A 27,985-nucleotide genomic window follows, 5' to 3' on the forward strand; every position below is an offset into this window, starting at 1 on the left:
CCTCATTATTTTGATACAAATGGATCACATCCCTCAAAGTTATATAATTTAGATAGGCTGAGAACATGCCATATTTTCCACTTCCTGATATACATATAAACAATGATTCCTACCCCTCTGGCCCATCTTTCCCTAAGAAACACCGTGGGACCTCTTTACAATGTCTTCCTCCGTCTCCTTCCATTTGTTCTTTGGGATCTGCCACTGGCTAAGGGAAAAAACAAAACTCCAGGCTCCCAAACCTGCCTGTTTGAGCTCAGAGATGGGAAAACCCGCATATTTATTTTACATGGCTGGCAAGTATCTTATGCACATTTTAATAAATGTTTCTCGCATCTTACTGACTGGGCCTGACATAGCTAGAATGGTTTTTAGCCCTGACTGAACTTTAGAAATTACCCGGAGAACTTTAAAAAACTACTAATGGCTAGGTCTGCTCCTTTCCCCAAATTCTGAGATTCTGACTTAGTTGGTCAAGGGTGGGATCTGTGCACTAGTAATTTTAAAAGCTCTCCAGGTGATTTTAACCTGTAAGTAACACTCAAGCGGGACTGTGAGGTAGTTTGCGAAAGTCATTTGCGGCTCTGGCACTTAAATGTTCAACGCCACCCTCACCCATTTTCCCCCCACTATGTAGCTCAAAACTCATTTAGCAATTTCAATTACAAAGAACCACAAAGTCTTTGACAAATATCAGAATGCTCTATCCTTTTACCAGAAATAAGCTGCTACCCTCTGACAGGACAAGTTAATGAAAACAATTCGAACGCAATTTGCTAAATCCTTCATCTGGCCACTGAGCTTTTAGATTTCCCTATTCTTTTGCATCCTGTACAGAATCCCTTAAAAGCAGGCTCCAAGACATTTCAAGAAAATATGTCAATTATCCACTATATTGACTTAACCATCAAATGCAGTTATTTGCCGGGAGAAGAGTCTTCAACGGCTAAATTACTACAATGTTTCTACATATAAACGTTGAGAACACACAAAAAGGCTGCCATTTTGAGGCTCATTAAAGTCTCAGTCACTCTCCAGTCATTTAAAACATTTAGGGAGTTTTCTATGGACTCTGCCTTTTGTTTTCTGTAGAAGGACTATCTTTCTGTTATTTGAGGCGGTTCTAACATTGTCTGTGAAACTTAACCAGCTTTTCACAATTCAGAGGTTTGCAGCGTTTGGAAGAGTCGTGAGCTGTGGGGGTTAGCTTTTGTTCACGCCGCTGTCAGGAGCCAGCTGAGAGACACGTGCATAGAACACGGTCAAATTAGCTCAACTTGAATTTCACTAAAGATGGAAAATGTCGTTTATATTATTATTGAAAAGCACTGGCCCTGAAAGCCAAAAGACCTAGACTGGAGGTAGGAAAAGGTGAGGGGACCTAATTAGATAAACTAGATAATGTGTCTGAATGTGATTTAGAAACTCTGAAATTCCAGATAAATGTAAAATATTACATATTCAGATGCTATGATCCTACAGATCTTGTCGCTTCACATGTGAATTATGGTAAAAGCGTCCCAGGACTCTGTGCCAACATCTCTCCTGGTTCTATCTCCCCTGCATGCCACTGCAAGAATAACTGTCAACAATCTCCGTGGTAATGTCACCTCAATCTTTAGGAAGCTATGGGCCCAACTCCCTCTGCCTGGCAATACGGCCTTTGCCACCAGAGGCACTGCTCCCCTGACTCGACAACCCTCAGAGCCTCCCTCCACCGGCCGCCTTCTATCTCTCCGCCCCACATCTCCTCCCCTCTGCACGTGCAGGGCCACTCATGTCCGCAGCCTTCCCTGAGGATGCCACCTGTGGGTCCTTCCCCTCCTTCCCCCCTCAGCTCTCTACTTGGCCACGTCCATCCCTTACATAGCAAGTCCTGGCTTAATCCTGTGTTATTTGGTTTTGTTAACACACTCCTCTGAATTGCTCTCAAATCAAACAAGGGCTCCAGCCTCTCTTTGCTAGTTAGGTTGCATGCAGAAACATGCATAGATAATAAAAGGTTAAATACTCTTATGAGAGGAAAGGTTACATTCTACTAAGTGTGAAGAGAATTAAGAAAACCTTGGAAGTTCCAAGTTTTCTTAGCACACCATAGTAACAATAGTAAGGATGCTAAGAAATCTATTACAATATGAAAATCAAGGTCTTTACATTACAATTAGTTTGATAATAACATCAGTAGACTATGTGGTGGATTAACACTCACTTTGACATTTAAAGGAAAGATAACTTCCTGAGACTACTCCAGAATTAGAATAACCAGTCATAATACAGGGATACAATTATATCAATCAGGATGCTTTGGCTGCAAATAACAGAAAGCCCAAATCAAACTAGCTTAAAGTAATTTGTTGACTCATATAACAAGCCCAGTGATGAGTTGGGGTTCAGGGATGACTCAATTCAGTAGTTCCGGCTCATTTCTCTGTACCTCCTTGGGCTCTGCCCTCCTGGGAGTATCAGTTTCATCCCCTGACTGATAACCGTTCCTGACCACCACAGCAATACTGAGAAGAAAAGAGATCATCTTGTGCCTCTCACTTCCAAGTGAGGAAATGTTTTCCCAAAGCCTCCAGCGACCTTTCCGTCATGTTTCACTTCTGGAATTACAACCATGAGAATGTCATGTTCTCGGGACTAATGTTGAGTTCAGAAACCAATCACTGCCATGGGCAGTTACCAAGATTGAATTAATCTAAACTCATCCCTAAATTTAGATTAATCAAAACCCATCCCTGGAGCTGGTCACTTCCTTGACCCACAAGACTGCTGAAAACAGGAGAGAGTGGAAAAGCTGTTGATTGGTCATTGTATCTGTCAGAATAACACTCAGATCTACCAATCGGTAGAACTTTATATTCATAGCTATATGAATATCACTATCACTACAACCCTGTCATGAATGTTACTAAGATTAATGATAAGTCTAGGACTTCATCCGGTGTTCAGCCACAAGCAGAAAATATGAAGGAAAAAAAAATACAATGAGCAAACCAAGCAGCTGCTATGACCTCTCTGCACTAGACCATGAGCTTCACCGTCTGCGAGTCCCAGCTCCAAAGGACTGGCCTGTGCACCAGGCCCAGATGATTCGAGACCACAAAGAAGGAGGGGGCTGTCTGTCATATCAACAGCAGCAATAACCACCACAGCTCATTCCGGCAGGAAGGGAGCAACTTTTTTTTTTTTTTTTTTTAAAGAACTATACAATCTAAAAAACATAGCTTCTGAAGAGCATTATGTTTAGGGTAAAAAAAAAAGCCCTTCACATTTCAATAGCCTTTTAGAAAGCACCATTTCTTGGCAGTACATAATACGATAACTCATGTTCAAAATGATGACCCTGAGTTATCCCAACTCATGAGCAATCCATCAGCCACCAGGCTTCGTGCAGCCTGCCCAGCTGGCCACACAGCCCAACACCTACGTTCAGGAGACAAGACTCCAACACTATATCCACGTGTACTAGAATATGCCCCAACAGTAATTTTTTGATGGCTTTAAAGCAGTGCCAGTTTTTGTCATTAATATTTATCTAGTCAATAAAATAGGAAATCTACATTACAAGAAAACATTCCCAAAGGACTCAAAGCCATTTTTATTTTGAATTTATTTATTTATTTATTTAATTTTTTTTTTTTTTTTTTTGATGTTTGTTTATTTTTGAGAGGGACAGAGACAGAATGCGACTGGGTTGGGGCAGAGAGAGACGGAGGCACAGAATCCGAAGCAGGGCTGCAGGTTCCGAGCTGTCAGCACAGAGCTGCACTTGGGGCTCGAACTCATGAGCTGAGCCGAAGTCAGATGCTCAAATGACTGAGTCACCCAGGCGCCCCTTTATTTTGAATTCACACACACACACACACACACACACACACACACATTTTTTTTTTTTTCTGAATTGATTCTCATGCTAAACAGTTACTCATAACTGATATATACATTATAAGGAACCAGGAAAACTAGCATGAAAGGAACCATAGAATTCTAGGCTTAGAAAGAATCTTAGAGATGGATTAGTCAGTCCTCCCTGTGTGCCTAAGAAAACTGAGGCCCAGGCAGATATAGCAATTTATCCAGATTGGCAAAGACTAATTGAAAAGGGGTTAAAATCAAACTTGGCATTTAAAGATCAGGCCTTCCCAAAGAGATGTGTACGAGAATGGCCATGTCTCCCTGGGGAGGCCTGCTCTTTAAGGGTCTATGGCATAACACTAGTGACAACGGCGGTGTCCAGCAGTGGGAGAATCCCTTGGTACAGAGGGGCTATCCAGGAGCAGTAAACAAGAGTCACACGAATCAACATGAGTGAATCTAAAAACATAATATGAAGTGAAAAAAGCGACTGCAGAAATTTCTCACAGTCAAACCATGCCTACAAAATTTCAAAAACACCAAAAACTGGGGCGCCTGGGTGGCGCAGTCGGTTAAGCGTCCGACTTCAGCCAGGTCACGATCTCGCGGTCTGTGAGTTTGAGCCCCGCGTCGGGCTCTGGGCTGATGGCTCAGAGCCTGGAGTCTGTTTCCGATTCTGTGTCTCCCTCTCTCTCTGCCCCTCCCCCGTTCATGCTCTGTCTCTCTCTGTCCCAAAAATAAATAAACGTTGAAAAAAAAATTAAAAAAAAAACAACACCAAAAACTGTACTATGTATCATTTGTATATACATCTATGTGTAATTAAAGTATAAAACACATACATGAGAATGACTATCAACAAAATCAGTATCGCTGTTACCTCTGGAGAGAAATGGAAGAGGAGGGATTAAGGAGAGCTTCAGAGGGACTTCAACTCTGTCATTTATTATTTCTAACTCAGTAGTGGTACCTGGATGTGGAAGTGTTTTATATTAGGTGTACTTTTGTATGCCTGAAATTGTTCATAATTTTTAAGAAGGAGTAGTTATTTTAAAAAATGACATCTGGAGACTCTCATTCATTAATAATAGCAGAAAAATCAAACCAAATTTAGAGATGAAAGGCAACTTAAAAATCTTCGTGGGAGGTGGCAGGGGTGTGGGGGAAGCAGGCGTTACCCCACCCCACACTGCTCAATATACAGAGGGCCTGGGAGCCCTTGGTGACCAAACGTGAGTGATAGCAAGATTAGATCAAGGTCAGAAAGCGAGGGGGCAGATCAGGGCCTTGGGGCAGCAAGGAGTGCTAGCCACTCAGATTTCAGGCAGGGGTTCAGGAGCATTTCCTTCCCTGCCTGGAGGGAAAAAAAAAAAAAAAACATTCTCTTTCGGCTAAGAATAATGAAAGAATACACATTTGGTCTCTGTTGGGAGTGGCACTCCAGGAGAGGAACAAAGGAAGGAGTTCTGATTTTCCATTCCATTGGGAGAAGGAAGAGGATAGCCTCCCTCCCCGCTCAGGATGGGGGAAGGGGCTATGCCCTGCACCTCTGAAGAGAAGGTAAAGTTGTACTTGAGGTCTCTGCATTGTCCAGGGCGACCCACAGGAACAAGAGCTGGCAGAGACCTGGCAGTGAGGCTCCAGGGAGGGATATGGTGTGAGCACTTGGCCTAAAGCACTGCTTATCAGATATTTCTCAGAAACCAGTAGTATAGTTGGAGGCAGTTGGAGGGAGGGCCTGGCCAGCAGAACAGAGGGAAGGAACCTTTGAACTCAACCCAAGCCCACAGTTAATAGACCTAGCAGGGCACGGAGCTTGGAATGAGCAGTACTAGGCCACCCTTCATTCCACAAATTAGGTCTAATTTAACATGGAGAGGAATAGATTGACGACATTATTTTACACAATGTCAAACTAGTCAGCCAACAGATGTTTTATTTACTATCATAACCTTTTTCTGCTTCAAGAGAATAGGGAGGTTGCCCTGGGTTTGTGAAAGGGTGAAAGGACACCCTATGCTGGGGTGTGGAAAGGGTATGAAGGACTATTCCTGGCCTTTGGAACGCCAGGGCCAGCCAGTTGTCCTGACCTTCAGCATCGCTGTGATCGGATGCATTTTTGCCCTGTGGGTACCGTAGCTTAGAACACACACAGCTAGGGGTGCCTGGGTGGTTCAGTCGGTTAAACCTCCGACTTGGGCTCAGGTCATGATCTTGCGGTCTGTGACTTCCAGCCCCGTGTCAGGCTCTGTGCTGATAAATAAGCTCTAGGGGCACCTGGGTGGCTCAGCTGGTTGAGTGACCGACTTCAGCTCAGGTCATGATCTCACGGTCCATGAGTTCGAGCCCCACGTTGGGCTCTGTGCTGACAGCTCAGAGTCTGGAGCCTGCTTCAGAATCTGTGTCTCCCTCTTTCTCTGCTCCTCCCTACCTCTCTCTCTCTCTCTCTCTCTCTCAAAAATAAATAAACATTTAAAAAAATGCAAATTCCCCCAACCCATGCAATCTGAAATTCTGGGGGGGGGGGGGGGGGCAGAAACCTGGAGTAATTTGTTAAAGAAAAAAAGGAAAAAAGAAGTACACACATAGCTCTCTCTTCTACCTTGGAACTGTCTTGGGTTACTTGGGGAAGTCAGCTCACCCAGGAAAATCAGGGATGGAGAAGCAGCAGGGACCTTCAACTGATGTGTTCCACACCCGGTTCCCACTCAAGTTCTTTTATAAAAAGTCCACTCTGGCTGCAGCCAAGAGATCCATGAAAAAAAAAAGAAGTCCTATTTCTGGGACATTCAGTCTTTCAGTGAATGACAGCAATGCAAGATTCCAAAGCTGAGTTTACTCACAGCGCCAAACATACATACATATATCAACAGCCAAAAAACAACGGGGTATCTATCCCCTTTGACCCACTTTAAGAAGCAGAAGTCCAATACTGCACTTTCACAATGAAACGGGGGGAAAAATGTACTTTGTTTCAAAAGTACATCTGGAAACATCTGTGATCCCAGGCTATCGGAATATGGGTTTTATGTGGTTGGTCTATTTACATTTCCGAGATATTCCAGAAATAGAAGAAAGTTTCCCAAATATTGAAATCCACTTTAAAAAATGCTACATCCACTTCCTCACTTGAGATTGTTATTATTAATGATAAAGATGCAGTGTAGACAGATAATGCCAGTTTTGAAACTTTGACAACCTCATTTTGCTTATGCTTTTTTTTTTGTGGACTTTCAAACATGGAGATTAATGAGATTTTAAAGTAGCTGACTTTAGGACAAATAGCTAAAATCTCTAATTAGAAAAATAGATTACTGAAATAGGAAAAAATAAGAGTCATAGATGGAAGCTTTAAAATATTTTTTTTTTCCAAAATAAAAAGGACTTGGAGAAAATGAGAAAAAGTAAAAATAAAGTTAAGAATGTTACTTAGATGGAACGAGAGGAGTTCAAGGCATTGTTCTTTTCTAAATACACATTCTGTAAGTTCACAGAAGTATTTTCACCAAGGACCAATTTTGCTGCGTATATTTAGAATCATTTAATTTTTTATTTTGTTTATATTCAAATTTACAATCTGGTTTCTTTTTTGAAAATCAGAAAGTCTAAAATTTAGGAGGAAAAAAAAACATTGAAAAGTAAGCTTAGAAGGCATTTAACAACAGTTTCAAATGATCACTGGCAGCCAAATATGTTAGTTTTGTTATATCCAACATAGGAAAAAGAGGATTTTTTTTTTTTTCAAACGTGGACTTACAGGGGTCTGCAAATATAATCTGCTCTTAGAAAAGACAACTAATATGCCAAAAGAAGACAGAGGTGTTCAGATTTCTTTGGTTCTTCTATTCTGTGAATAGGAAGCAGTAAATTAAAACTCTTTTATGGTATAAATAAATAGTGACACATATTATTCCTTTTTGCTGAAAAAGGTGCATGCACATCTTTACACTGTTTTAAAATTTTCTACTTGTTACTGAATTAAACTCAACTCTTGGCATTCTTGGCATAAGACAGCTGTACCCATATGATTTGATCATACCAACAAAAGATAAACTCGTAAACTAATTCTAGAAATTAGGAAGAATTTACTTTTTTGAGCCATATACATATGTGCAACAGATACAAAAATTGTGCAGATAGGAATAGTTTTATGTAAGGTCTGTATTTGAGAGTCTCAGAGCGCTTTGTAGATTAAATTATAATGATTTAATTAACTCTTAACATGTCTTTGGGAAATTATAGGGCAAAATAACAAATTATTATATATACCAAGTGATAACTGCTAAACGAGCTGTGTGTTGAATCACATAAGAAGGGGAAAAACACAACAAAAATAGCAAATAAGGTGCAATAACACAGCTACAACTCAGAAAAAGTAGGCAGAAACACCTAGACAAGATTGAGAATTTTAAATCTGATTAAGGGGCCAGCAGAGATTATCCAGCATTATCAGCATTTGAGAATGGCCAAATGAATACGTGACAAGTCTCTTTTGCAAATCTTGCGTTTTCAAAAGGAAATGTGTTTTAAGTATTACTCAATCTGGAAGTAGCTACGTGCTTGAAGTAGTTAAAATGTAAACTTTAAAAGTTTTAAATGAACAGATGTTTTACCTTCAATAAAATCTTTTTTCAGAAAGAGCCAAATATATGAATTAAACTTTTCTTGAAGAATACAAGTGCAGAATGTCTGAGATTTCCACCCCTTTCCCCATTATTAATTCATGACCATGTCAAGAACCATACTGCTCTCAAATGAAACCACCTGCATCACCTCTGCTCCATCCACTGTTTCTGAGAAAGTGTCCCTTTGCAGTAGGCAAACACAACCCCCCACCCCTCCCCCCACCCGCCCCCCAGTATGAGTCACTATCACTTTCCTAAACCTGGAATTTCCTTGTTTGTATTTTGACAACTCAGGGTCAGGTCCATTTCATTTAAGGGTGAAGGGAATACAGTGGTTATTTAGAAAATGAAAATAAAAAAGCAATTCCCTGATTTGACACACTGTTGCTATGGGAAAACCTTCTGCCAAATCACTGGAATTATCACTGGAAAAAATTACAACTACATTCCAATGATGTTGCACCAAAAATGCAGTAAAACTGATCCTTTAGATCTTTCTAAGTATTGACCATGTATCATATTTTCCATTCATTTGGAGGCAAATGAAAGCTAAAAAGAAAAAATACATATAAAATAATATAACTAAGTAACAACATGCCATGGTGCAACTATCTAGAAACAAATGATGTATTTTTTTCCCCTTTGGGAACTGAGTTCTTAAAAGAGTAAACACAAAAAAGATTGTTATCGATGTAATATATCAGTTAGCAACTAGGACTGAAATAAAGTTTGGCTATAATGTTAGCATTTTTCAGGAAAATTTCCAAATCACTTGTTTAAGAAAGATTTCAGCTTATATTGGTATAAAAGGCAAAATTTAGTCATCTCCCTCACCAAGTTAATACAAATCAACTTTTTTTTTTTTTTTTTTTTTTTTATGGAGGGAAAGGGGTAGGGTCTGTACCAAATAACTTCAAGCTGAAGAGAAGAATCATCAAAAGTCATCATCTCTTTCCTGCAATACCTACCTCACCCCTTCCCATCTTCTCCCGCTGATTTTTCACTAGATAAAAGGAAAGTGATCAGAGATTATAAAATAAACAAACATAACTGCAAACTCACAGTGCTCTGAACCTAGTTAGCAAAAAAGGCCTTTTCTTGATCAAAACCAACATCAATGCCACAGAAGTAGAGTAAAATTAAGCAGCATTTACAGCTCACGGTAGCCAGGGTGACAGATGGGTAATTATAATAAGCTATTGCTAATGAGTAAGGTTAAAACAAACAGATGGAGTATATGCAAGTAAAAGGATGACACGAAGATCAATACAAATGGCATGAACAGAGTATAGTTTTTCCCAATCAGAATGAAAATCTTCTGCAGATGATTACATCAGCCTGATTTGTAAACATACTCCCTCGTGATATAAAAGTAAACAATTAACAGCACCATGAGCTTCATGCAGAGGAAGGAAACACTTCCATGGGGCTATCACGTATGTATGTATGTATGTGTGTGTGTGCGCGCGTGTGTGTACATATAAATATATATGGCCATCCATCTCTACGTACTTAAGACATTTTACTAACTTCAGAGGGTGATAAAGGATTCTGTCACCTGCTACTTCTTTGGCTTGACTTTTAACAGAACACAGTGAGGCCAATACCCAATACCAACTGAGTTGGTAAATCCAAGATCTTCTCTCACTCACATTTCAGATCTACAGATGCAGTCTGGACTAACAAAGGACTAGAATGCATCCCATTTCCTTTTGTACCCCTTGTCCCCAGCTAATTGCCACTTTAATCTTCAAATACAAGGAATGAATAATAACTCAGGCAAAGCATAAAATGAGTGAGTTGCCAAAACATGCTACTTCAGAGTTTACGTTTGATCATTATGCTCCCTACTTCCAAATCCCAGTGTTTGGGGATTTGGGGTTAGGAGGAAAGTGTTTGGGGTTAGGAGGAAAGAAAACCTGAACAATATTGACAAGAGACCATTTCGAAAAAGCCATCCTGATATTTGAATGGCTCAGAGAATCATCCAGCAGCACATAACATCATTTTTCTAAAATTGACAAAACACATTTCAAATTATATTTTATCAACTTGTTTTTATTAAACCAACATCAAAGTGGAACACCCCATTCAAGGCTCCCCATCCCCACCCTCCCCATCTGACCCTCTCAGAGCAAGAAAACTAACTGCATAGTTTCCAATGACTGGTCCCCAATCTTGGATAAAAGAATTATTCACTTTATGTTTCCCTTTACCCACTTCTTTCAAAATAGACCATTCTTCCCAAATCCTGGAGAAATGCATTAAGGATCACTGAATGTTAGCACTTGTCTTTCTCAGGTAAGGTTTTCAAAGTTGTAAATATAAAGTATGTTTTTTAAACAGGTCACAAGCAGGAGGTTGCTCCAAATGACAAGCATGTAAGATACAAAGGACTCATTTGGAGGTCTCTAGTCTGATCTTGGGTCCTGGAGGGCAATGACCTGTATTTCCCACAACAGAATACCTAGGAGTGAGCTACGTCTTCTTTTAGGCAGGTACGCACACACTTCCTTGAAAATAACACACACCCCTTCAACATCCCCACCCTTGACTTCCCAGTGCTAGAGTAGCCACTGAAGGCTTTGTGTCTTTTTCACCATGAAGGAATATTCTGAAGCTGTTAAAAGCAATCCTTGGTCATTATCAAGGTTATACAGAGACTAGGGGCACCTGGGTGGCTGGGTCGGTTAAGCATCTGACTTTGGCTCAGGTCATGATCTCATGGTTTGTGGGTTCGAGCCCTGTGTTAGGCTCTGTGCTCAGAGCCTGCTCTGTGCTCTGTGCCAGCTCAGAGCCTGGCACTTGCTTCAGATTCTGTGTCTCATTCTCTCTCTGTCCCTCCCCAACTTGTGCTCTGTCTCTGTCTCTCAAAAATAAATAAATGTAAAAAAACAAAAGATTATACATAAACTTGCAAGACATATATTATAAAAGGAGCAAAATATAAAATGCACTATGTCTTTAACATTGAACAAATATTATACATGCTATATATAGTTGAAGCAGTACTCACTACAACTAGACTTCAAATTCTAGATTAAAGAAGCTTTCAGGGGCTGCCCTTACAAAATCTTACCATTGAGTATAATGTCATTTCTTTTTTTTTTGGCAGGGGGAGTTGGGCAAGCATTTAAAAAGCACACAAGGGGCGCCTGGGTGGCACAGTCGGTTAAGCGTCCGACTTCAGCCAGGTCACGATCTCGCGGTCCGTGAGTTTGAGCCCCGCGTCGGGCTCTGGGCTGATGGCTCAGAGCCTGGAGCCTGTTTCCGATTCTGTGTCTCCCTCTCTCTCTGCCCCTCCCCCGTTCATGCTCTCTCTCTGTCCCAAAAATAAATAAACGTTGAATAAAAAGCACACAAAATAACCAATTCACACACTCCATCTGAAAGGGTCTTAAGACTGCAACCATCACCTACCAAACAGACTAGACAAGTCTATCCCTCTTTCCCTAATTCCTTCAGTTCCAGTTTACTTGCTATCACCTGCAACAGAATGTATGGAAGACAAAGAAAGGGATAAAGAAATGGAAGCTTACTTTTAACATGATGCATCTTTGTGGCTTCTGCAGAAACAAACCCAAGAGGAAAGACAACATCTGAAGATTTCATTTTTCCATGCTCTCCCTGCCCCTAATTAACACAGATAATTCTGAGTTTGCCATACTATAATTTATTAATCATATTCAATTAATCTAATCAGCTGTAAAACAGGGGCGGGCAACAGAGCAAGCTCTAATAAACTGAGCTCACTGGACTTCAAACGCCGCTCAGCTGAGGCTCATGGTGAAATCCCACACATACAAAGGGCAAAACTGGCCTTGGTGAATCCTCTGCTTTGTACATTTTCAACTCATTTTTCTACTCATAAGGACCCATATTACAATATGGTTTAGAAAAAAGAAACAGGAGGTAAATCCAGATTATTTTAAAGTCAACTCAGGGGTACAGAGGGTAGAGAAATCTGGCCTTTGGTGTGTAGCAGGTGGATCAAGTCAGAGTGTTACCATATATAAAGAGTTGAGAAAAATTAAACAAAACGAACTTGACCATTGAGGTAAAAATTCTACCTCTGCAATTGAAAAGGTGGTATTTTACAATGTTAAATTCATCTACCCAGCTTTTGGCTGATCCAAACGAACACTGGCAGCCCTGTTAAGTGGAACCCTCAGTTATTAACATGAACAGCAAAAACAGAACTATCCACTCACATGATCACTTTACAGACACAGCGTCATTTCGAGGATGTCCTCAGGCAAGCCTGGGGCAGGATTTCCACATCTGGTGGTCACAGTGTTAGCGCTCCCAGTTTGGACAGCGCTGCCATTAGGTCAGGAAATGTGTACGACAGCGAGGCAAAGGGCTTAAGAAACACGATACACAATGACTGTGTATTTCTAACCCCAAATGGGCTGTCAGCAGAATGAGGAACCTGAAGGAAAATGTCACTGGCCATTCTGGGAAAAGAAGAGATCATCACCACTGGACTGCAGTTCTTTGCATGAATTTCTGAAAGTAAAAGAAGAAAGCAAGACAACTGCACGTTCAGAAAAAAACTGGTATTTAATCGACTTCAGACCAACCACTGTGGGCCTCAAGGCTGCAGTCCACATTTGGAGATTACTGAGGGCAAAGAAGGAGCAGACTCGGACCTTTTTCAACTCTGTAACCAATTCCCCAGCCGACCTGCGACGAATTATACACTGCCTGACTGGCCACATAGGAGATCTGCTAAGGAGCGCTCAACCGCATACGACACGCACAGCGAGGTTCAGCTTAGTCAAATGTAAATCAAATCAACTAATGAAAGGGCAAATTTTAGTATTTAATTTGATAGGAAGTCTTGAGCCTGACCTGAGCCTGACTCTGTGCTAGGCACTGAGGAACACAAAGACGAAACGTTACGGGCCCCAAGGAGCTCCTGGGCTACGACCGATCAGTAAAATGTCTTACTGTGAAAATCCTATGCCTCACTTGTGTCTTTTGTTAAAGATAATATTCTAAGGTCTGCGCCTCAGGAGCAGGAACTAATGACAGATGATGAACCAACAGAAAACATGATTTCCTAAGATACGAAACTGGCTGCTTTAATTCTGTCATTTCCACCAGCAAGCGTGTAATTATCTCCCCAAAGGCTGAAAGTAAACAAGTGGCATTTGTCTATCACAAACGGCAAACATGGTAATAGCAATTTTTCACTGTTGTTTAGAAACCAATTTGACTGAAGGTTTAGGGCAGTTTAAAAAAAAAAAAAAAAGGAAGGGGAGGCAACTGACTGGCTCAGTCAGAAGAGCAGGCTACTCTTGATCTTGGGGTTGTGTTTTAAGTAACAGAGATTACTTAAAAAAAAAAATAAGTACGTAAACTTTAAAAGAAACAAAAAGGTACTATACTATCACCTTCGCATTCCCTCCTCCAGTGATCATACTACAGTCTTGGTCAAATTTGAAATTTTCTCTGTATTCTAAGAACTTTAGTGACTAGCTGAAAATCAAAATGAGCAAATACAATATTCACAAGGAATGACGTATTAAAAACTCTGTCAGTTTAAACCTATATTGGCAAAGGCAAAGGGGCTCGGCAAACCTCTGCAGCTCAGCTGCAGTCTTGAGTTCCTGACTCCAAAGTCCTTCATCTGATAAGCATGATGAAATTATACTGAAGAGTTTACCATTTACTGTGAACTAACTACATGCCAGGTATACCCCAAGGAAATAGCTAACATTCTCCCCCATTTCACCAACAAAGAAGCTGAGGCCCAATGAGGTGTCTAAGACGACAAGCTGGTGGCTGGCAGAGCTGGGCTACGTGCTCAGCTAAGTCTGCCTAGCTCCCTTCCTTGGGCTGTCCACTATGCTAAGGATGAGAATTCTGTGACTCACATGGTACTAAGAGGGGAATCCCTTTCAGAGCCCTTCCCCACCACGTGGTACTAACTCACATTGCAAAATATCGGGGAGGAGCCAGCTTCCAACGCAGCACTGGAAGCTGAACCTAGTTCCAGATCATCTCTGTGCCACAAAAGAATAGGTCTGCTCTGAATGGACCTGAATATTAGGTATTCATTCTTTGAGTCCTTTGAGTATGCTTCGTATAACCACTGCATAAAGACTTCTTTTTCTGGATTAATCTGAAATAGATCAGATCATCCTGACATCTTTCAAACTGGAAAAGACTCTATCATTGCAAGTTTATTTTGAATCAAAGTGAATCTCTCCTCCAAGGCAAGGCCCCAAATAAAGGAAGTTCAGGAGAAGGGAGAAGAGGCAATTGTCTATTCTTATGACTGAAATCCATTTCATGTTAGTCTACAAAACAGGGATTGGGACACTTATGCTGCCCCAGGGAACATGCTCTTGGTTCTGTAGGAAAGCAAGGAAGAACCAAAAAAGTGTGGGATACTGGGGATCATCAGTGGTCATATGTACTTCTTAGCCACTCAGAGGGTAACTTTGAAATGCACATTAATTTCTCCCAACATGAGATGAATGCTTTACATAACTTGTCTCTAGCTAATTGTAGTTGCATCTTCCAATTCTGAGTTTATAATGAGAAAGAAACTATGTTGGAAATAACTACAAATGCTCATAAAAAAATTCAAATATGACCAGCTGGTAGACTGTTCTGAAGCTCCAAAACCAGTCCTTTTTTCACTTCATCTCATTGCTTCATTAGGAGACATTTAATAGGATAATGATATGGGCTATTTTATACCTATTTCTTAGGCTGCACCACAGGGTAAAAACACCATAAAAGACAAAAGAAAAACTTTTCTTTTAGCAAAGTATATCAGTCAGAGTCTCATTGGGGGAAAAAGAACCTCCTGCAAGTATCTGTAACAGAAGGAATTTAATACAGGGAAATGATCACTTAAGCCATGAAGTTGCTGAGAGCCAACTAAGAGATGATGAATAGTTTGGCAACAGCAGGAAGCCACGACCACCCCTAAGCTAGAGAGACAAAAGGAGGAGATGGTGTTACTAGAGCTGATGGTTCAGAGTCACCCAGTAAGAGGTGAAAACTGTGGTCCCAGAGAAAAAAAACCTCTTTGAAGAAGCTACCCACAGCAGAAAGGGAAAAGGAGAAATACCTCGGTGTCTCTTTTTCTCCTCCCTTCAAATCACCTGCCAGTGTCTCTGTCTGACCTGTCAGCTAACCCAGGAGCCTGGGCAGGAAAAGAGGGAGGAATATAGATGAGGGAAAACTAACCAAGAATATGGTTAACCCTTCGCTGCAAGAATGAAACGTGTATTACTGTTGTAAGCCAGAGATCTGGGGGCTGTGTAACAACAAAAGCTGAATGATAAGCAAACACGGTTCTCCATTAACATGAAATAATATTGGGGCGCCCGAGTGGCTCAGTCGGTTAAGTGTCCGACTTCAGCTCAGGTCATGATCTCATGGTTCGTGAGTTCGAGCCCTGCGTCGGGCTCTGTGCCGACAGCTCAGAGCCTGGAGCCCACTTCAAATTCTGTGTCTCCCTCTGTCTGCCCCTCCGCTGCCTGCATTGTCTCTCGCTCTGTCTCAGATATGAATAAACATTTACAACAACTTTTTTAAAAACATGAAATGATATTAATAGTTATTTTCAACAACTGCTTTGAGGAAAACTTTTCCACCGTTAATTGGTGAGCCTGGGGCAGAGGGCAAGCACCCGTACAGCTCTCCAACTGTGCCCTGGTGCTGAAAGAGAAGCACTTGGGGAACCTGTGTAGGAATGCAGCAGAACCCCCGGCTGGAGGTGCGAGGCCATTATGATCTTGCAGCTTCACAATCAACTGGGCAGTTTGGGACAGGATGACCTGGTGAACTGGGAGTGTCATATGCTGGCAAGTCAAGAGCCAGGCCTTCCAAAAAGGAAGTCTGTCACTGAGTCAGCGATGTTGCCAAGCCCTGAGCCCAAGCAGTCCCAATATAGCTCAAGGGTAACCACTGACAATGGTGACTCCAAGCTTTTTGCTTATAATACTTCCATCATACGACTGGCTTCCAGCACAGTCTTTACAGGGCAGACTCACAGTTATTTATGATCCCTCCCTTCTCCCAAAGTAGACTGTAAGCACACGCAGCATGTGGGGTACCCTTTCCGTTTATGAAACTCTACAATTATCCATACATCTTAAAATACATGGTCCCCCCCAACAAAGCCAGCCTTACCTTTCACAATTCCTCAGAACACACCCTCAGCAATGTCTCCTTCATGCTCCATGCTGATATTCCCTGCCTCTGAGCATTTGTCAGGATTCCTCCACTGTCGGGAATATTCTCCATCCTTCCCACTGGAATGCTGACAATAACTCAAGACTCAGTAACTCCACCTCCTCTTTCTTCCAGATATCCTAGCCGATTCTGCTCACTCTCTACCCTAAATTTCTACAAAATTTAGAATAAGTATCATTAGAGATGGCATTTAATTATGCTTGTTATTTCATATGATAAGTTTTGCCTTCCCAATTAGATTTAGGCAGACAACCTAGCACAGTATGCAGGTGAATGAGTAGGTACTCAATTAATGTTTACGGGGATGAATGAAAGAGAAGTCCTTTAGAAGCGGGAGCCTTGGAAACTCCTTCTTGTTTGCTAAGCACATCACAGGCACTCAATAAATACTTCTTGACATTGATTAATTACTTCTGGATACAACCAGGTTCACACATCTCCAAATTGATCCTACTGGAATGCATCTTAATGACTGACAAATTACGTTACAAATTTGGATAATTTTAGGTGATAAAAAGAAACAAACACACAGATACACGAACACTAAAACATTTACATAAATGAGAACAGAACAAATCACAAAAGACAGTATTAAGCACACATAAAATAGACGTCTTTCTATTTTAGAAGGAAAAAAGACAACAGTGCAGTCTCTTCTAGAGATAAGGGATTGAATGAAAGGTTCTGTTACCATTGTCTCAACTCCAATCCTTAAATAGTAACCTGTTAATTTAGATAGGCTTAGGAGTGGAAGTGATTTTTAAAAATCTTGGGGCACCTGGGTGGCTCAGTTGGTTAACTGTCTGACTCTTGATTTCGGCTCAGGTCATGAACTTGCAGTTTGTGAGTTCGAGCCCAGCGTTAGGCTCTGTTCTGACAGGGTGGAGCCTGCTTGGAATTCTTTTTCTCCTTCTCTCTCACTCGCTCTGTCTCTCTCGCCACATAAATAAATAAACTTTAAAAATTAAAAACAATAAAAATCTATGGGGCGCCTGGGTGGTGCAGTCGGTTAAGCGTCCGACTTCAGCCAGGTCACGATCTCGCGGTCCGGGAGTTCGAGCCCCGCGTCAGGCTCTGGGCTGATGGCTCAGAGCCTGGAGCCTGTTTCCGGTTCTGTGTCTCCCTCTCTCTCTGCCCCTCCCCCGTTCATGCTCTGTCTCTCTCTGTCCCAAAAATAAATAAACGTTGAAAAAAAAAAATTTTAAAAGCAATAAAAATCTACACACAAGTAAATAAATACCACTTCGGTAATTATATCAGGAGGACCAATAACATAAGTGCTACCACTAGGGGGGAAAAAAGAATTGGGTATTTCGTGTTGGTTAGAGAGTTTTACTTTCTTCCCAAACCACAGTTTTCTTAAAACTCTGGCAACAATCACAACCATATGTTGCAGATGTCTCTGCTGCATAAAAACTGCTGCCAATGCTCCAACAGCCAGAGTGGCTTCCAGGGCCCCCACTTAGAGAAGAGGAAAGCAGGAAACGAAAAAAGGAGAGAGACAATGGGCTCATTACCCAAAAGACCCTAACAAAAACAGAGCAAGTCAAACCAGCAGCCGAAGCCCTCCATCAATAAAAGGCTTGACAGTTAAAAGGCCCAGTTTTCTTTCACGGGGGGAAAAAAGGGTTTTATCCGATTAAATACAGCCTCCAGATAATTGCTTTAAAAAAAAAAATTGTTTTTTAACTCTTCATGGCCAAATGCAGCCACAGCAGTGACTTCCCAGCTTTTGTGACCCACAGCTAAGAAATACTTTTTATATCACACCACATTACACACATACACATATGTGTGCATGTTATACATGTTATATAACTGAAACAAAAGTTTCACAAAATAGCAGTTGACTTTTCCCCCTTGTTACTTTTCTACATGCAATGGACTCTGTATTTTCTTTTCTATTCTCTTATGTGCTGGTCTATTCTCTCTCCCTCCACTAAAAAAAAAAAAGTTGGTCTGGACACTCTAAATTGACTTCATGACTCAATAGTAGGTTGCAACCCATACTGAAAAACATTGGCTTAAAGAACATGGTGGAAGTCAACCAAAGGTCACATGCTCTTTCTTTTTAGAAAATCCATTGCTGATAAGAAGAGGCCCCTCTAGCTTCACTTTTTAATGACGAAGGAAGAAAAAACAAAGACAACTTCAGGGCCTAGCAAGCACTAAAATATTTGTTAAATTTAATAAGCCATTAAAAAGATAGTGTGTGTTGTTGTTTCTGTTTTGTGGTTAAAGTAACATAGAAAGGAGCAGGGAACTAAGTCTTAAAGGAGAAAAAGGAGAATTCTAATCATGGAAATACTGCCTGGGCAACATGCCCAATTTTTTTGAGCATAACATTGCCAGAGGTTTAGCTTCCTGTATCACCTGAGATGCTTTGATCCATCGGCCTAAGGCCAAGAAGAAAAAGAGAGAAAGGCCCATCACAAAAAGGCAGAAGGGGTCAGCATGGTTTGGTAACTGACCATACTCCAAATGAATGAAATAGGACTATACCTTTTAAATGAGGAAATGATTGCCTGAAAAATCAAGGATCCCCATTTAAATGAATCCAGAATGGCTACAGCGCAAACTGTACCAAAGAACAAGAGGCAGTAAATCACAATGAGCGTCAGATAATTCTGTATAATGGAATCAGATAAAATCCTTCGAGATACTCTCCTGAGACGATGGCTCACCCACTCAGCACAGAACGATGCTGACAGCTGTGAGACAGACCATCATTAATAGAAATAGCTATCACTTCTCAAGGGCCCACTGAGTGCCAGGCACTGTGCTAGGTACTTACTATACGTTATCACTATTCTCATAACAAGCCTGCACAGGGGCTATTAAGCCCCTTTCACACAAGTAGAAACTGAGGTCCAGGTGGAGAAAGGCAAAAGTCCAAATCAGAGCGTGGAAGAGGGAAGTGTATGAGAGAGGAAGGGTCCTGGAACTAAGTAAGTTATGCAGACACCAGTCTTCAACGTCCAGATTCCTGGGCCCTTGGCTGATGGTTTGGGGCAAACGTGGTATTTGGTCATAACCACCAACAGTAGGTACCTGCCCTGTTTGGAATCGGGAAGCAGCCAAGAATCCTGTAGAGAATGCAGACATCTGACAAGAGATAGAAGTCACAAGGACAGAAGAGCTTTAGATATCCTGTTCAATTTTAAAGACCTTAATTATTAAACAAGAAAAGTAATATAAATACTGTATTTATATTCCATAGAAAATATTTTTTCTTTAGGAAAAAAAAATACACCACTACGTGTGGTTAAGTTAGAAGGGAAAAACCAGAAACGTGAATTCTCAAAAGCAGAAACTCGAATCACAAGGGTTACACAAGAAAAGAGAAATGAACTGTTGAACTGAAATCGGAGGCAAGAGAGCCCGCCCTGGTCACATCCATTGTCAGATGCGCGAGCTTTGGATAAAGTCAGAAGTGGAGCACACCCATTTCTAAGGAATTCAACACCACTGCAGAATTCTTTTCTCAAACTGAAATCAAGCTCTTGGATGGTTACATTAGACAGACTCTTTATCTCCCACGCTGCAATACCTTGAGAAGAATGACCAGTTTGGATTTTTCAGCACTGGAAATTTCTACATTTTATAAAGTTGGTGCAGAGAAGGAGGCCACTTTTGTTTTGTTCTCAAGAGCAGATAGGACAGACATATAAGAATAAGTGGAAAACGTAGAAAGTTACCAAAATTTACTCATTTTAAGTTTCAACACTCAAAACAAAGCAGGTGGAAAGAACTCATGTAAGAATTGCCCTTAACCAGAGGAGGACTGTTTTATCTTTTCATGGTTTTTTTTTTTAGTGTCCACATTACAATTTAAATTCACAACTTAAGCTTTTGTCATTTTTAAATGTTTATTTTTGAGAGAGAGAGAGGGAGGGAGAGTGAGCGGGGGAGGGGCAGAGAGGGAGACGGGGACAGAGGATCTGATGCAGGCTCCGTGCCTACAGCAGCAAACCCTACACAGGGGGCTCGAACTCAGGAATGGTGAGACCATGGCCTGAACCGAAGTCAGATGCTTAACTGACTGAGCCACCCAGGCGCCCCATTATTATTTTTAAAATGAAAGCTGCATCATCTAAAGTCATAAATGCACAGCCTGCTGAATTCAGAAGAGGCACACATTACAGTTTTGAGCATAAATTGAGTGACCAAGTGAACAATAAATTCCTTAGGCAGTACAGGGGCTTTTCTGGGCATTTGGCACTATTTGGAAGACCATGATTTACCAAACACCAATCCACTGACCTAATCTACGATTGCTCCCCTAATCTAACCTCTGCCTCCCTTCCCACATGCCACCTCCCTACACATTCACTTGTTTTGGGTAGTGAAATAGTGCCTGGAAGAGATTTATTCTCACTGGATTTTATTTGAAGAAAGAAGTCAGAAAGCAACTATCTTGTAAAACTTAGTTACAATTGCAGGTACCAGCTAGGAAGTAGAAAACTGAAAATTATTTTAATCTGTGTATTAAAGGTTAAATTATCCCTAGTTTTGAAGACATATTAGTTAGAACCTAGAGAGTTTCCTTTTGATTTCAAAGGGGAGAATGGGAAGAAAAAGGAAGGGACACAGGAAGAGTGGGGAGGGAGGGAAGCAGGAGAGAGGGAAGACTTAGATACTAAAACATGCTTTAGGTTTCTGCCAGAGTCTTACAAAAACCTAACACAAACCTCATAGTTAACTACTGACAGTGGCATGTGCTTTTAATTATATTCTGAAAATGTGCAAGCAAGCAAGGCAAAATTGTATCATGGTTCTCATTTACATTTATCATTCCCTCTCTATGGGAATATATAATCACATACAGACATCTGTGGATGATTATATGCGAAGACGGGCCTTTCAAGATCAAGTTTAAGAGTTCTAGTGTCTTTCTTCCTATTCATATACCAATCGGGAGGCAATTCACTAGAGCGGTTTTAGTGAATAGGGAAACGTGAGGAAGTCCAGAGGCGATCTCCCCACCATGTATAAAATTTTTATAATAATTTCCCTGATCTCCACCCTCCTCCTTCCCACAGTAAAGCTCAGAGATGACATTTCCTTTCCGTGTCTATGTGTAAGAATCACTTTGTACTTTACAACACTTTTCTTTGTGAGGATTCTTTTTTTTTCCCTTGAGTCAAAAGCAACGCCAAATTATCACTACAATATCTTGACTCTTCTGAGACTCCAGCAGAATTTCCCTTCCCCTAGTTGAAAGTGACATTTTCTAATACAAAAAATTTCCAAGCAAAATGGGGTTAGACTAGAATAAATATGAGTCACAGGTGAACATAAACCGAAACAGAAAAGGTGCTGATGAAAATCCCTCCCTTAACAACTTTATCTCACAATGCCAGTGGTTTAAAAATGACAAACACAGTGACCTATGCAACAGCAACCTAGGTATCAAGTTTTTGTTGCTTTTTGTTTTTGGTTTTGTTTTATTTTGTTTTTTGCTGTGAACTAGTTTTGCATGCTCCGTTGTTATGCACCAAGGATGCTTTTATACCAACTCAGGCAGGACCACAATGCATTGTGCTGGGAAGACAGGGCTCCTAGTGATGTTGAACAATTAATTAGGGGCATTTCACCTTCAGATAGGATACATATGAGAGATACTGGTCAGTCAATATGGGACAATATGAAGGAAAATGTGGTGCTTGGCAAAAAACAAAAACAAAAACAAAAATCCACCAAAACCGTAACTGGATTTAACTGGGGGCTAATTTTGAATTCTACCACACTTACTTTTACTTTTAACAAGATATATTTAAAGGAAGTATTTGCCAAATGCAGTACCAAGAAGCCTTTAAAAAATTTTTTTTTAATGTTTATTATTTTGAGAGAGAGAGAGAGAGAGAGAGAGAGAGAGAGAGAGAGAATGAGCAGGGGAGAGGCAGAGAGAGAGGGAGAGACAGAATCTGTAGCAGGCTCCAGGCTCTGAGCTGTCAGCACAGAGCCCAACGTGGGGTTCGAACTCACAGGTGGAGAGATCATGGTCTGAGCCAAAGTTGGATGCTTAACTGACTGAGCCACCCAGGCGCCCCATTACCAAGAAGCTTTAAAGAAAATTTCAAATTCAGGCTCTCTCTAGGGTCTTACATATTCTTTTTTGTTCGAATGACCAACATAGTTAAAATACGGTAAGATTAAATAAGCCAGTCAATAAGAGATATACCGAGTGTATACAGCCTAGAACAGAGGACAGTTATAACATCCCAGTGAGACAATAATCTCCCAACCTCCCAACGTGTAAAGAGGCAAGAATTTTGCTACAGTTTCAGGAACATCTGTTCCTGAATTTCCCCATAATCTCAGCAATTTCTATACTTCTGATGTACAAAGGATGTTCTATTATTTGTTCCCCTGTCAAAAAAGAAAAGTAAGGCCAGAGAAGTCAAAAGAGATTTTAATGCAAAAACACTTAAGCCAATGAAAGCAGAGTTGATCATTCATTTTTACTTGGGCTTTTGCAGATAAACCCTCCACATCCCCAACACACCAAAGAACCCTCCCCCAAACTCTAGCCTTGCTTTTATCCTTCAATACGGCAAGGGCTCCCATGGGTCACTGCGCAGTAGTATCTTTTGGCAAAAGAAGTTTCTCTAGGTTGAGTTAAGGCCTGGCTCTTCAAAGTTAATTAGAACCATACCACATATCTTGTCAGTATGCTGCTAGAAAATGCCTGTGGTATGATGCTAAACGTTCATTCTCCCCGAGAGACAATTCAATTTCTCATCTTTTATTTACATACCTGTCACTCGTAATAGAAAACAAGTCTACAGTTTAAAAAAAGGAGGCCAAGAGCTGGCCCAGTGGTCAGTGCCCACAGCTGTGGCTGCCACCATGGCGAGTGCTACTCACTTCCCCATCCTTTTTTCAGGAGGAAAGGCAGGACAGAAGGCGTGGCACACCCTTCCTTCTCCTGCCAGGGGCTTCCGTGTCAGAAACCCTGCCATTTTCTCCATGTCTAAAATGATCTCAGCACTTCAGTGGGAAATGGGGAAACATGGCCCCACTGCGGATGGTCAGGAACCCAGAGAAGAAGGTATTTGGCACTGAAGAGTGCCTTAAACATATCCTAGGAGGCTGAGCTGTTTTATATGTATTTCTCATCCAGGTGTGCTTTTGCAGAATTCAAACGCAGTAACCAAAGATTTGGGGGTGGGGGGGGGAGCGACAGTAGAAATAGACAAAGTGGGAAGAAGTGACAGGCCTGTATACAGACACAGAGAAAAGCCTCATGGTCTTGATCAGGCCAATGTTCACAGGGTGCTGACAACTCTAGAGAAGGCCAGAAGCAAAGAAATCGTAACCGACCACCTGGGGGAAAGAACATTTTCAGGGCCTCCTCTGTCGAAATGAAATCAAAATCAACGTGCCAACAACGATTTCACAGGTTTCACAAAAGATGTCAAATGAAATGTGTAAATTTCTCAATTTAACCACCGCAAACACAGCAGACCTTAATCCAAGACTCAGATATCTGGAGCTGCTACAGTCTAAGATGAGTGTGTCTTTAAAAGATAAATGGGCGATTATTCTCAGCACATTTTAATAAGCAACTGTAATTTTAATTTCAGAATCATCAAAAAAAAAAAAAAAAAAAGAGTCTAAACGAATACTTTTAAAAGACCCTTTCCTCCAAAGATGAGAGCTTTACCTAACTACTTCATCAGCACCAGGCGAAGATTTCAGTTCCATGACAATTTTTTTGAGCAACAATTATGTGCCAAGTACAATGTCTGGTAATGCAAAGAACACAAAGAAGAAACAAGCTTCTGTCCTAAAGAAAGTTATCATGGGGGTGGGGAGGTGGGGACGCAGAGAAGGAAGCCCGTTCTACTTGAACACAGGAAGAACATGGGAGACGTCGTGCACAAGTCCAAAGTACTACAGGGTACCAAATACCACTGAAGAAACAGGAAGCACCTTCCAGTGGTGGAGGGCTGGGAAAAGGCTGTGACATGGTGACACAAAGAAGGAACATCCGAGGAGCATCAGGAATGAAAGGTAGGATGTCTATGGGCAGATACGAAGTGTGTTCATGAAACCACCCATTCTGGGTAGAGCAGTGATTCTGGGTAGAAAGTTTAATTTTGTGAACTGGTAAAGTTTCTGGGGCAGGGGGGGGCGGTGGGGAAGATAGTGGTAGGGAGAAGGGAAGAAGTTGAAAGAAGGAATATTCTAACCTAGGAACTGTTATTCCATAAAATTTGCTGGGCTGGAAATAGGCTTTTCTCCCCCAGAGAAGCAAAACAGCAAGAATTCTATTGCAATGTATTTTTTAATTTTTCAGATGTTAGATCAATAATGGCCATCTATCATCACCATCATTTTACAAATAAAAGAGCATTTGAATTCCAAAAATGAAGGAAGCACATAATCTCGGGAACTTAAAAATGGCATTTCTTCTCACAAAAGGGCAGCTAGTAACCTTACACTGGTCAGGAAAAAGCGTGGCCACAGCCTGCTGGGTACACCTGTTTAGAAGGCCCTGGGTTTGGATGTAGGACTCCTTTAAGAAACAGTAGGAAATACAGCTGATGCCTCACTGTAGGGAGTTTGGAAGGATACACTGAGAAAATTATACTCAATTAGGCAAAGTAAAAAATAAGCCTTTTAAGAGGAGGGGTAAGGAGTTGACATGATTAATACCTAGAGCTATGCTCTATTGTGAATTTGAGCAAAGTGGACAGAATGGAATGAGGGCAGGGGTGTTGCCTAAGTGATGATGGAAGTGCCTAGGCCACCTAGGGGACGCTGCGAAGTCCAGGTGAAAGGTGTGCAGGGCCTGTATCAGGGCGGTGGAAGACAGAAAGGAAGGGACTCAGCAACGAATCATATGCAGAATTTGAGGAAAAGGAAGGAGCCTAAGATGACTTCCAGGTCTTAAGCCTAGATAAATGAAAAAGTAAACAAAACGAAGCTGAGGGTAGTATTAAAAGATATACAAAAATTCATGAAAGGGTATGAGATAAGAGGATGAGATGAATTCATTTGGGGGTGGGACATGCAGGGCAGGAGTTTGGGAAAGGCTGGGGATATAATGAGATAGAAAGCTGGGGAGTCCCACATGGAAGGCCTTGGAAGGGGGCAAGCCTACCTTCTTCATCACTTGGGGATTTTCTAACCCTTTCTACATTGCAAGCACTGTACTAGGTGCTAGGGATACGGTGAAGAACAACAGATCCGGCACCTGTGCTCCCAGAGTGCCAACCTAGAGGGGAGACAGACCTTCACGCAGTAATGACACAGATGAATGCGATTACAAAGTGTATTAAAGTGTCTAACTTCCAAAAGAGAAAAAAGGAAAAAATCGAGAAGAGACACTTGGAAAATGACTTCAATTAAAAGGTGAAATGAGGCTACCAATGGAGACAGAAGGCACAGTTAGAAGAGTAGGAAGCAAATTGGAGCAGACAATTCCTGGAAGCTGGTAGGAGAATGAGTTTCAAGAAGCAAGTGATCGACGGTGCCAAATGCTGCTGAGAGGCCAAGGGGGACAAGGACGGAGAAAGGGCCGCTGGCCCGTTCAGTGAGGAGGACAGGATGACCTGGACGCAGCGGTGAAGCAGGTGGAGCAGGATTTCAAGGGGTTAAGGCGTGAAGACACAGAAAAGTGCAGGTGACAAGACTTCTCTTTCAGGGAGTAAAACAACAAAGGAAAGGAAAGGGAGAGATGGGGGGGATTGAGGAAACAATACATTTATGGGGTCTCCCTGTTAGACTGGGGATAATTTCAACAGGATTGAAAGCAGAGCAGAAAGGGCCAGCAGAGGAAGAGAAAGAAAAAAACAGAAGATGCAAGAGAGAAGGGGACGACAGCCAGGGCCCCGTCACAAGAGAAAGGGAAGGTGTTCACAGGCACATCAACCAACAGGTCAGCACTGCCTCCTTGGAGAGAAGGGGAAAGGGAAGTTGGGACGGTGAAAGTACCCAGAAATCAGAGATGGTAAGAAAAAACGTTGAGGAAGCTCTGGTTAGGAGGTTGTGGGGTCTTTTCTGGAAGCGATTGGGAAGAGACGTTGAGTGAGCCACATGTACGGCTGGGACTTGAGAAGATGGCATCTGCTGCCAACTCTATCCATTCAACAAACATTCACTGAGGGCCTTCCATGTTCCACAAACTGTGCATTTATGGCTGAGCATAAATGAAGTTAGCAGGCATTTGTTCTCGGGGTAAAAAAAGAAACAGACTGATTTTGTCGCTCTTGCATCTAGAAAAAGACCATAAGCAATAACAGGTGATAATTACACATCCTTTGAAGCTGATGTATGTGCTAATGGATGAGATGTCACTACTCAGGAGCCCAAGATCCATTCCTCAGAAGGAAATAGATGGTGTTAGTTTACTTATCCCACAGATACCGTGGGCCTGAGCCTCAGATAAACCACCTCTGAAGAGACGAGTCATGGTTCCTGTCCGCCAGAAGGTCACAATCAGAAGTGATGTTCTGAAAGCTTCTGCTCTTTCCACCATTTTGGCATATTTCACTGTTTGGAGCATTAACTGAACCCACTATCACAATCTTTATGTTTTATTAGAAGGGAAGACTCTGGCCACCTGAAGGTTGTTAACTAGATACTTTTCTGGATGCAACATAACTTTGGGGAATGGACTGGACCAGAGTTCCATGGCATGGTTTTTCAGTGCCATTAAACCTCAAAATGAACTTAAAAAAAAAAAAAAAGATTTTAAGTAATCTCTAATAAACCCAATGTGGGGCTCAAGCTCACAACCCCAAGATCAAGAGTCACACACGCTACAACTGAGCCAGCAAGGTGCCCCAAAATGAACTTTCTTAAAACCACTGCAGCTTTTAAAATTACAAATCATAGAGGCGCCTAGGTGGCTCAGTCAGTTGAGCATCTGACTTTGGCTCAGGTCATGATCTTGAGGCTCCTGCGTTTGAGTCCTGCGTCGGGCTCTCTGCTGTCAGTGCAGAACCTGCTTAGGATCCTCTGTCCCCCTTTCTCTCTGCCCCTCCCCCGCTCAAGCTTGCATTCTCTCTCTCAAAAATAAAATAAACATTAAGAGAAAAACAAAATAAAATTACAAATCATGTATGTGTCCCTTCCCTACACACAACTCTGCATATGTTATTTCAACTAGAGTCACAATAAAATCTATCCTCCTTACACTGGCCCTCGAGGCCCTTCATGACCTGGTCCCTGTCACCTCTTATACATATTTTTTTAATGTTTAAAAAAACTGAAACAAGTGAAGAGCATCTCACCTCATCCTCGTGGTCCCAAGCAAGTACTGTACAAAA

At 41.5% G+C, this 27,985-nt stretch overlaps 1 protein-coding gene across 1 annotated transcript in view; it reads right to left on the bottom strand.

Annotated features, from left to right (window-relative positions):
- Window positions 1-27,985, bottom strand: part of RAB8B (RAB8B, member RAS oncogene family) — a 56,596-nt gene that overhangs the window by 14,247 nt on the left and 14,364 nt on the right. The window lies entirely within an intron of this gene.

The sequence above is a fragment of the Leopardus geoffroyi genome, chromosome B3 (genome assembly GCF_018350155.1).
Source record: "Leopardus geoffroyi isolate Oge1 chromosome B3, O.geoffroyi_Oge1_pat1.0, whole genome shotgun sequence".
Classification (NCBI taxonomy): domain Eukaryota; kingdom Metazoa; phylum Chordata; class Mammalia; order Carnivora; family Felidae; genus Leopardus; species Leopardus geoffroyi.